A 12,067-nucleotide genomic window follows, 5' to 3' on the forward strand; every position below is an offset into this window, starting at 1 on the left:
TACAAGTCAAATATTTTATTTAGTATATTCAGTATGAAAAGACAGCAAGCACTCTTAAGTTTCTGACTACACAATAGTACTTGTCAGGCTATATTTGGTAAAAATCCCAGCAGGATACATCATGAGCATCTTTAACAGCTTCCAGTTACACCATGATTGTGGCAAGAACAATGGGAAAAACAAAAGCCTACTATTCAAATCTCACTGATTGAGTCACAAAGCACAACACACTCATAAAGCCAAATGACTCATTTCCACACATTCATAGGGTGTTAACACAGATTTGTTTACCTATAATGATTTTACATGTGTGTATATATGACAAGATGCTATTTGTAAAATATAATTAATAGTAGCATTTTTCAAGACATCACCTTAAGGATGTGTCAGCTCTATATGGTAAATACATTTAAGAAATTTATGATTGTAGATTTGGAAATATTTTGCTATTATGAAATATTCCTTATAGATTCCATATTTCTGGGTCCTTTCATTTAAAAATTTATCTCTTTTCAGTCATGGTTATTTAGAGACACTAGAGCTGATTAAATGCTAAGTTTGTTCATTTTTTTCTACCATTACGTGTAGACTTTCAAACTCAAGCTTGATTATTTTGTAAGTCTGCTTGAGCAGCACTGAAGGGGCACACTTTCTTGTCTGGTCTACTGGAAATTATGTTTTCTAATTATTTTTCTAAGAGCAAGTTTACAGGTCACAGCTTGGAAAAGTATTGCTTCACTTTTTGTTGATAGGGCAAATAAAGTACTGAGCACATGTTATGGTTAAGGTTATATATTTTTAATCACTATTGATTTTGTCTTCAAATTCTCTATTCATTTAGATTGTGCATAATAAATCTTGAATGAACAGAAACATTTATGCTTTTTTCTATTTCATCATATTGTTGCTACTAGAAATATCACTTGATGAATGTATAGTTGGATATGAAATATCATTTACAAACACGTATGTTTGACTACTTCTGCTACAGCTTTGGAGCTGATAGAAGCTGTGAAACCTTTGGGACATGGTACCCAGCTGGTGAAAAGAGGCTCCTCTGTCAAGTTTTGAAAGCTATAGTCTAGCCTGGCCTCCAGTTCTGTGCCCTGTGTCCTCTGATCCACTAAGATGTGAACAGATTCTCACAAGCCCCCTCACTACAGATGGAGCTCCCCTATCCAGCATGGCTTCTAGGCTTTTCAGAAACAGTGAATCAAATTAAATATTCTTCTTTTAATCTATTTTTGTCAGGTGTCTTATCACAAGAAGAAATGCCATAATACAGTGGGTAATGTTGAATGGTAGATGTTCAGACTCCTCAAGCCTGAGTGAAAAACAATATGAAAAGCTTGAGCTTTGGCTATTTTCACAGATTTCAGGGAATATTTTTGTTTATGTTATCATTACTCTTTACTTTATTTCTCTTTTTATTCCCTTCCACTTCCCTTCCTCCTTCCCTTCCTGTCCCCTTTTTGCATTCCTTTCCTTATTTCTATCTGTATAGGCCTCTCTCATCTGACACTCATGGTGTTCCCTGGGCTGGTCTCAAACTTTAAAGCTACAGATATGCCATTGTGTGAACTTTTGTGGGGCAAGGGCTACAGGTATATGCTACTGTCAGATGTCATTTCATAATTATATTTTAGAAGTGAAATAAATGTAACTTAAGGTGTGTTCATCATGCTGTGCCATATATTTAACTACAAGTTTTAGTCTTAACAGTGGCATATCTCCATGACCAAAATTATGCTAGAAGTTGTGAATAATCATGAAAGAAGGAATGTTATCCAGATTTAGAACAAGAACACACACACACACACACACACACACACACATATATATATATATATATATATATATATATATATATATATATAAATGTTTGATGGTATATATTTATGTGTTTGATGATAATGTAAATCTAGAATAAGGCTTATTTATGTGTTCCTAATCATAATACTTGAAATAAAAATGTAACGTTCTTTATCCATTTGGAGTAGTGTTTTGTGCAGAGTAAGAGATAAGTATGTAGTTTAACTCTTCCATAAATAGCTATCTGGTTTAATGAGTACCATTTGTTGAAGATGCTCTATTTTCTCCAGCAAGCATTGTTGGGCAGTTTGCCTAAATAAGGTGGCTTTAGAAATGAGAGCTTGGGTCCTCAATTCTATTCCATTGATCAATGTGTCTGTTTTTATGCCAACAGCATGCTGTTTTTTTTTTTATTACTTTAAGTCTGAATTATAGCTTAAAATCAGGGATGGTGATGGTTTGTGCAATAAATTACAGAAGAAGGACTTAAATTTGGAGGGAGATCCTCATGGGAAAGGAGTATTTGGAGTGTTGGAAAGAAGCACTAAGGCGCCCATAGGGTCAAGATGTATTGTATACATATATCTTAATTTTCTTTGATATGATATGATAAACACCAGGACCAAAAGGCAACTTGAGGGTTAGAATTCACTTCATCTTAAATTTTTAAGTGGCAGGCTACCGCGAAGGGAAGGGAAGGCAGCTACCTGGAGGCAGGCAATGGAGGAACGCTGCTGACTGGCTTGTTCAGACTGATTTAAAAAAAAATACAGTCCTGGTCCTGGGTGGTACTGGGCCCTTTTATTATCAAACATTAGTGACAGAATTCTCTATAGATGTGCCCATAGGGCTATATTCTGGAGGTAATCACTCAATTGGTGTTTCCTCTTGCCTAGTAACTCTAACTTCTGTTAAACTGACCACAACTAACTAGCACAACATATATAAAGTTGTTAAAGAATAGGAGAGAAAGCTATCGTGGACACGATGACGGCACGCAGGCCTCTGTGTGTGCACTTCATGCCCTCAGGATGCATGGCCGAGGCCATCACTCAAGGCCTCATCCAAACCTCTCCACTTCAAGGCTCGGGGCTGCCAGACGACTCGCTGCAATCAGGAGGTGCCACAGAACTGCTCATTGTCGTCTTTGCCACCAAGCCCCAAGTCCTGCCAACTGTTATGGCAGAGGTGGCTCCTGCAGTCACCACAAAGCACATCGTCTTGTCTGGCTGCTGTGATCTCTCTGGACGAGCTGCTGCCCCCAAACACATGATGATTGTGTGTCTCTCCCAATCTACCCTGCCTAATACAGGCGGGGAACACGGCGATGACACGGGACCACCATTCTGGGAATGATGATGCTAAGCTCCTACAGAACTTTCTGGAGGGCTGTGGGCAGTGCATAGAGGTTCCTGAGTCCTGCGTAGGTTTCCACCCTGGCCTCAGTGCCAGTGGTGTGGCTTCCATGTGTCCATTTTCAGAGGCCCTCGCTGAAGGTGCCCTCAAGATGGGCATGCCCAGTGACCTGACCCACCACTTTGCTGCCCAGACAATGCTGGGGACAGCCAAAATGCTGCAGAAGGAAGGGAAGCCCAGCCCAGTGCCCCACAGATGTCCTCACACCTGCTGGAACCACCGTCCCTGGGCTTCATTCATGCCCTAGAGCAGTGTGACCTTCAAGCAGCCATGAGCAAGGTGGAAGTGGCTACTGGCTGGCCTAAAGAATTCCGCAAGGAGAAAGGCAGGCTTCAGATGAGACCATAGGCACTCTGCACAGCTACTGCCTCTGAGTGGTGAGATTAGCCTTGCATGGGTATGGTAAAGTGCCGTCGTCATCCAAACGTAATGGCTACCATCTTCATTAGAGAAGCTGGGGCTACTTGTCAAATACCCTCAAGATCAGGTCTGTTGACTGTGACATTCATTCAAGGAAGGGAAGGTGGGGAGGGTCATTTGACCCTTATCTGAGACTCCAGATCCTCCCTTCTGCACTGCTCAGCCAGGTGTACTTGTGTCCTGATTGCACAGGGCCTCATGGTCTCAGGAGGTAGTAGAATATGTAGCTGTTGACGATTAACTGAGGCACGAGAGGTTTCCATTCATTGCAGATATGGGAACATCATTTTCCATGCTGGAATGAGATGTTTTGATGGTGTGGCTGCTTTGGGGTCACTCACACTCCTGTAAGCAACACCCCATCCATACTCTGTAAGCCCAATAAAGTCATTGGTTCCCTGAAAAAAAAATTTCAAAGAATACATAAAAATTGTTTTAAGATATATTAGGCAGGGGATATATACTGCATTTGTGCTTATTGCCAGATATGTTGTTTACTAATTTTATTGAATTATACATATGGTAGTTTTTATACTAAAACTAACGTAGTTGATTATAGTAAAAGTATAGTAAAAGTAATTATCAAGTTCATCAGGAGTATACTTATACTTGAATTTCTAGATTGTTTTATAAATTTCCAATATTTATTTTATTTGGAGCTACATCAGAATCTTTTTTGTAGGCAGTTTATGAGGTAATTTTTAGTTCTTGCACATAAATAATAAAAAAGTGTGAAGTACTATGAGCCATCACTTTGATGTTATTGAATCAAGACTATTTATTCAACAGGACAACTTTAAACTCATGCCCATAAAACAAGATTATGTATGGATTGGTTGACAAAAATATCGTGAGCACAGGCTCATAGCTTTATATTTCTCCCAGGAGCAGTGTCCCAGGTCAGCCTTCTCTAATTCAGTGTTTGCAGTGCTTGTATAGAATAAAAAATCAAAAGTACAGGCAGAGTTCAAGAGAGTGTAATTTCTTTGACACATAAAAACATACTGATTGCGTTTTTTATGTTGCCTGCATGTTGGATGACTAGGAAAGTCATTCTTTGCAAAGATTGCAGTCAATTATAAGGGACAAGAAGGAAAGAATGGAATAATATAAACCTCTTCAACGAAAATAATACGATGTCTGGGTCTGATACTTTAGCTTCCCTGTTCCCATTATTTTCATGTCATACTGACCAAGGCGTCTTGATCCTTCCCCGCAGGCCTCACAAAATCTCTAATGTTTCCTTCTATCAGCCCATGCATACGGTTTTCTTGGAGGATTTGTGTTAGACAATTCAAAACTGGATATTCTCTCTTCTCTCCATTGGGATGCACATATCCCCAAAGATTTGTGTGTGTGTGCCAGTTTTACACACTTAAGAATGTCTTTATCAATTACCTGAGAGTCTTATCTTTCTGTAGAATCATAAAAAAAAACATGGCATTTCTGTAGTTTGGAAGCCTCTTGTGGTGGGCTGCAAAAATCTCATGTGTGCACAGGCGCATACTCACACTAGACTATGAATCAACAAGTTGTTCCAATGAAGAGCTTTGGGTACCAGAGTCCCTTAGATCGTCAGCAGATTGTTCATATATAGAGACAAGAAGGCATGGATTGTGGCAACTGACTCTTGTACGTATGGATGCTAAGAATCCCTGTGATAAAGCATATTTGGAACAGAGAATGAGGGAAGCTATCACACAGTTCTTTCTAACTTCAAAGACCTGATAAACCTCTAGAGTATTTGGTTGTTGCTGGGGAAAGTTCCAAGCTCTAAAAGCCAGTCACTGAGGTCCTGATGTTTATGGGCAGTAGAAGAACAGTGGCTAGATATAGATAAAACACTGGCTCTTTTTCTCCTTTTTTATTTTATTGAGTTCTTCAGTTGTATGGACTGTTTAGTGCTGAGTACAGGTCTTCCTTGTGAAGTCCACTGTTTTAAACGCCAGTTTGCCCTGGAAATGCCCTCAGTGCTATTCCTAGAGCTAATGATTGACAAGTCCTTAACTCAGTCGAGTTAACACCTCATCACAAGTGCTCAGGAGTCATGCCTTGTTTCTTAAAATTCTTCATTGGGAAAAACAACCATGCACTCAAAGACTGCACTTAGTGGGACGAGTCAAACAGGATTGTGCATTTAGAGAGAGGTTAACTCGCTGTCGTCAGTTATAAGCAGCGTCTCCTCGTCTCCACTTGCAATCACATCTCATTTGGGAAGAACTGCAGATGCATTACAGCTTGCCTCTTGATGAATTGGGGCAGCATGTTATGGCCAAAAGAATGTTGTGTATAAGTGAGTTCAACTGTATCAATGGCAAATAAAAGGAATACTATTTTATTTGGCTCAGGAGTTTATAGAATTCAGCTGACCTGGACAGGCTCAGCTAACCTTTCTGTCCCTGGTCACGCTTCACTGGTCAGGAGTGGGTTACCTAGGCAGTTCTATGGATCCTTCCAGGTGTCACACGTGCAGCTAAGGGGGTCTACCAATAATGTCCTCAGTTGTGTCTGTTATGGCTTTTGTTTCCTTAGAGACTAGCTAAGGCAAAGGTTTGAGAAGAAGAAAACTAATAAAGGGAAAGACACCACAAATTCCCAAGCCTTTTGTATTTGCTATCATACTGTATATTGACACCTTACAAAGAAAAGCAAAGTGCAAAAAATAATCCAGATTTATAGTGGCAGGAAGATGTGGATGAAGGTGGTTGTAGAAAATCCTGAAAGTCATACCAAAAATGGTGTGAGTACAGTGAGGAACAAAAATATTAGGCTATTCAAGTGAATCTACTGTACTAGAGATATACTTTTTTATACCTGTTGATGTATCACTTAAATGTACAGTGCTTGGAGGAAATTACCTATAATCTTACAAATACACTTAAAAATATTAGCCTAATGGTTTAATCCAAAATACCATGAGCTCTATACTATACTATACTGAATTATAAAACATATAATAATTACAAATTAGTAATTATGTTTATCTTTGCTGGATTTTTTTGGTATACTAGGAAACTTTACAAGAGTCAGGATGTTAAATATTAATAAAGTTTTCCTGTTGAAGCATTTTAATTAAACTTCAGGCAGTTTTATAGTAAAACCTTTTATATTATGTCTCACTTTAGAAAAATTAATAAAAAGGGCACATAGTGTTCATGGCTTATTAAAAAGTCGGGCAACCTCAGATGAAATAGGCATATGCTTCATGCAGTATTCTTATTTGCACACAGTGCAATGACTCGCACTTCTCAGAACTCAGCAGCTAAGCTCATCTGAGAAGATCTTCTGCCTTTTCTGCATTCACAAACAAAAAGCTGCAGCCCCATTGTTTATTTGATAGATAAAATGATGCAGATGTTGAACCCTTTGTGGTCCACATTTTTCTTTATCATCCTGCATTCTTGTGGGAACAGCGACAGCGGAATGCTTTCTAATTGCAATCTCCCTAGTCAGCCATAAGCAGCTGGTGGAAAAGAAATCATTTTGTAGTCTTTGAATTTCCCACTCTTTTAGTTGAATTTGCACAAAACACAGTGACAGCCATGTTAATATGAAAACCTGCATCAGACAGACAGTTTCCCCCAAACTTAGGATGCATGACCAGGAAAATAAACACTTGTAGAATTCTAGTTCAAAATGTGTAATAATCTGTGAAAGGGACTTGGAAAGCAAAAGTTCTCCTTATGTGTGTGGGTGTTATATAATCATTAATTACAGTGTTGAAATGGTTTTGACTTTGGGTAAATTAGTTTTTAACCAAGTACCTCAATGACATAGCTAATAAGAAGCATGTGGAAGTGCACTATAGGTCTGTGATAGAAACTGACGTGAAGGGAAAAACTTGTGTCCCTACCTCTTTTTTATTTAGTAATGATGTGCTTTAGTATAAGACACCGTTAGTTTTATATTGGTCAAATTATTTATATATTGATTCAAATGTAATTCAAATGGCAGCTGGCTTTAAAAAAACTTACCAGTTGACTCGTGACGAGTGGATCGGGGCCCAAGGGGTGTCGGCTCAAACTATGGCACTAACCAAGGACAATACAAGTATTAAACATTGAACCCCTACTCTGATCTACAACACATTCTTCACAGTTATGTGGAGAGTAGGGACTGACTCTGACACAAACTCTGGTTCCCCATATTTGACCACCTCCCCTTGGTGGCGAGGCCTGGTGGCACTCAAAGAAAGGATAAGCAGGCTACCAAGATGAGACTTGATAGCCTATGATCATACAGTGGGGGAGGAGGTCCCCCTCAGTCATAGACCTAGGGGAGGGAATAGGGTGAAAGAGGGTGGGAGGGAGGAATGGGAGGATACAAGTGATGGGATAACAACTGAGTTGATATCTGAATAAATTAATTAAATAAAAAATAAATTAAAAACCTACCAGTTGGATAATTTGCTATGAATCACACAGTACATTGTGTGTATCAATTCTTTATCTTTTTTTCCTTTTTCTTTCCATTTCTTCTTATTGAGGTTTTCTTGCTTTTGTTGCTGCTGTTTTTGTTCATTTACTCTTTAAGATACAGTCATTGTCTTGATCACAGTCTGACTCCCTCTGTAACACAGCCTAGCCTGGAGTTTGTGAGGGCTCCTGCCTCAGATTCCTGAGTGCTGACATCACTCATGGCATCATAATGCGCCAACCCCAGTTCTTTAATAGGAGCTTACAATGACCTGTCCCTCAGGACACTGTGAGGATGATGAAGGTTCTGTGTCAATACCTGACGGAACTCTCTGTAGAACTGCCATTCTCATTGTACCCTCTGGAAGAACAAAAATCCATACAATTCTGAAACCGTTTTAGCTTGCTAGTGTAGCAAAGCTCGGGTACACCCCACAGTGCCCCATCAGAGACATGTTACTCACGCATGTGTGCAACAAGCTTGGTATATTTAATCACTTGATAAGTTAGTAATCTGTGTGTTTAAAGAAAATAGTAATTCTTAAATACTGATTGTAGTCTAGTAACTTTTATCATAATGGTCAAAATTTGTTGAGAGTGGCTTTAGAATCCACCCACTGATAAAGAATAGTACTTAAAATTGTGTTTTCTATATGAGGAATTCATTGAGTTTGCAATTTTGCATAAGAAAAATAGTTCTAGATATGTTCAAGTAAATTTCAGATTTTTCTGCATATAAATTTGTTGAAATGGTATGCTCTGATAAAAAATAAGAGACCGTAAATCATATTCTCTGGGAATAAATTTATATTTCATGATGGCAGCTCAATTAAATTATATGATGATCAAATAAGCTTGCTACCAATTATCTTTATTTTGGTGTGAATACTATGAAAAGAAAGGAAATTCTTCATATTTTGCGAATACTCATGAATTCCCATGGAACTGGAACTTTGTGAAATTGCAGTAAAGTGCCAGTCATTGATGTAACTTGACTTCCTCTACCCAGGAGGTATTGTGATCAACACCGTGCACACCTTGTCACTTTTCAGAGGCTGCTAACTCCACACTTTGTTGTTCTTGTTGTTGTTGAAGGAAAAAAAAAAAAGAACTACTTCTCTATATAATGTCATTGTTGAGCATCAAGAGGATTCAGAACAGCACGTGCACATCAGCTTTGGTGCTGAGTGCGTTTGTTATCATCCTATAAAGGAAGATGGAACACGCAGGTATCCTTTATGGTAAATTATATTACAAGTTTGTTCTTTTCTTTTAATGTATACACAATAAGAAAAAAGGGTTGGTACTACAGAACTTTAATCCTAACATTTTCTTTGAAAACACAAAGTATAACACATGCATGCATGGAACAGCAGGCCGTGTGAGAAGCTCAAAGTAGCCTTTGCTGTTAAGCAGGAAAAAAGCAATTGTAAGGCAACATGCTTAGACACACAGCCGGCTAGATCTTGCATCAGTGACTACTGCAGAGTGAAACAGCAGGCGTGAGCTACGGAATCACAAAGGCAAAAAGGAACTGCTCAAAGTAAGCATTAAATATTTCACATGGTATTTAGATAGTTTAATCTAGATGTTCCATCTCAGTCCGAACGGTTGTATTGCAATTCTTTTATTGCTGCGCTGTGCTTCCTCCTGGTCTAGAACACTTTGGAGTCTCATGGTAGCCCAACTGACTTCCTTATTTCCAGGGCCTCTGAGACCAGGAGGTCCATTTCCACTTCTCATGCAAATTACCGGATGTCTCCTTTGGCTTTTCCACAAGGCATCTGACTTGCTGTTTCGGTATTGCTTACTATTTTAATTAATAACCCTATGAGGCAGCCAAGATAAAGACTTGGGGATTAATGTAATGATCTTTCAACACATTCAAATATTCCTTATCAAATGTTGTGTTTTCATGCCCCTCCCTATCATCATTAATCCAGTATGGCAATGCAGGATACAGTACTGATGTTTACTATAAAATATTGTCGCCTCACTGTGCCATTTTATGGTTAACCTATTGGTAGATTGAATGTTTGTCATAAGATGTTTTCTTTATTTTATTTAATTAATTACATACATATTAATGCTTGACTAAACTGCATAACAGGAATTATGTGTAAATGATATCTGAATTACTATGAACTAGTCAATAGATACATAGAAACGTATAAAATGTGGCAGAATATGCTGTTGAAGTAAAACAAAAGGAATATGGGTCCCAGACTAAGTCAGCACTTCAACGTGAAGATGTTTATCATGCCCACAACTCAGATCCAGAAGCAGGCTGCAGGTGAGGAAGGGACAGGGTATTAGGAGATAACAATTTTACCTTTCATGGGTGATAAATACAGAATCAGACTAGGTCTTCTCAAACTTTTGATTCCTGAGTTCATGATTCACAAAGCCATGAGTCTTTATAGTCAATCCTGCTCCTTATCAATTTCCAACTCTGTCATGCCTACGAAGACAATCCTTCCAAGTGGAAGCTCTGGTGTTGACTGTTTCTGAGAGCCATGTGGGTCATGTATAAGCCTGTCAGTCTTGCATAATTCAAATATATTCTGTCATTTCCTTTTTCTTTTAGAACACATACTATAATTGTACATATTTATGAGTTTAGAGTTGTGATTTAACTATGTGAATATTCTGAAATTAGGAAACCAGTCATTCTTCACCTAAAACATTTACTGTTTAGCTGCAGAAATGAGTTTCAAAATCTTTTCTTGTAATTTGAATGTGTGATGGGGATGGTGCTATTTATATATGACAGTGTTAATCCCCTGTGTTTGTGAACATTGGAACTTATTTCTCACACCTAACTTTCATTTTATATCAATTAATTGAGCTCTGTCTGTATTGTTCCATCATTTCTTTCCTCGCCTCTGGTTATGATTAATCTGTTCTCTACATCTACTTTGTCCTTTTCTATTTTTTTTCATAGAAATAAGATTATATAGTACTTGTCTTTCTGCATTGGCTTATACTTAACATAAATATCTCTAATTACAAATGTCATACATGATATGGTTTCACCATTTTAATGGTCTATTATACAGAAGCTTCTTAGCCTCATGAGGTCCTATTTATTAATTATTGACATTAAAGTAGAAGGATCCAGAGAGTCCTAGAAACCTACAAGAAGAACATTATGATAGGCAGATTTGGGCCCAGGGGTCCTGCTCAAACTATGGCACCAGCCAAGGACAATACAGGCCATAAACTTCAAACCCCTACTCAGATCTAGCCAATGGACAGGACATTCTCCACAGTTGAGTGGAGAGTGGGGTATGACTTGCACACGAACTCTGCTGCCTCATATTTGACCACGTCTCCTGGAGGGGGAGACCTGGTGGCACTCAGAGGAAGGACAGCAGGTTACCAAGAAGAGACTTGATACCCTATGAGCATATAAAGGGGGAGGATGTCCCCCTCAGTCACAGTCATAGGGGAGGGGAGTAAGGGGAAAATGGGAGGGAGGAAGGAATGGGAGGATACAAGGGAGGGATAACCATTGAGATGTAACAAAAATAAATTACTAAAATAAAATTATTTTAAAAAGTAAAAAAAATGGTCTGTTATATATACAAAATAAAATTGGGATAGTTCTATAACATAGAAACTCATATTTTAATATAAAGGGTCTCATAGTCATGTAAAAAATCCAACATGAGTAAATATTTTACATCTTTTGACTTTTCAGCTTTGAATATAAATCCATAGTTTTGATATATAGTTTGCATTCATTTCACTAAGGAAATGAAAGAATAAGAGATATGAAAATTGTTCATAAGTATATACATATTTACATATTTATTCTTAAAATGTCATATATATGTACTCTATACAGTACAAATGAGATTATAATACTATTGGATAAAATTGTCCTGAGAGATGTTTTTAGTAAGTTGTTGAGTGAAAACATTTCTGAATCCACATGGTAAGAATTATTTACTTAAATTTTTTATTGCATTTATTTATTTGTGTATGTGTGGTTAGGTGCA

The 12,067-nt window shown here is 38.0% G+C and overlaps 1 long non-coding RNA gene and 1 pseudogene across 2 annotated transcripts; one reads left to right on the forward strand and one right to left on the reverse strand.

Moving 5' to 3' along the window:
* The first annotated feature begins 2,503 nt into the window (after window positions 1–2,503).
* LOC311604497 (pyrroline-5-carboxylate reductase 3-like) lies at window positions 2,504–4,043 on the forward strand (annotated as a pseudogene). The gene has a single exon. The product of its transcript is annotated as a pyrroline-5-carboxylate reductase 3-like (transcript).
* Window positions 4,044–6,051: 2,008 nt separating this feature from the next.
* On the reverse strand, window positions 6,052–8,256 carry LOC311604498. Its single transcript, XR_014781521.1, has 3 exons — window positions 8,043–8,256; window positions 7,623–7,679; window positions 6,052–6,365 (listed from the first exon to the last, which is right to left on the reverse strand). It is a non-coding gene; the product is annotated as an uncharacterized lncRNA (long non-coding RNA).
* Between the last annotated feature and the right edge of the window lie 3,811 nt (window positions 8,257–12,067).

This window comes from Acomys minous (assembly GCF_964271855.1).
Source record: "Acomys minous genome assembly, chromosome: 9".
NCBI classification, from domain to species: domain Eukaryota; kingdom Metazoa; phylum Chordata; class Mammalia; order Rodentia; family Muridae; genus Acomys; species Acomys minous.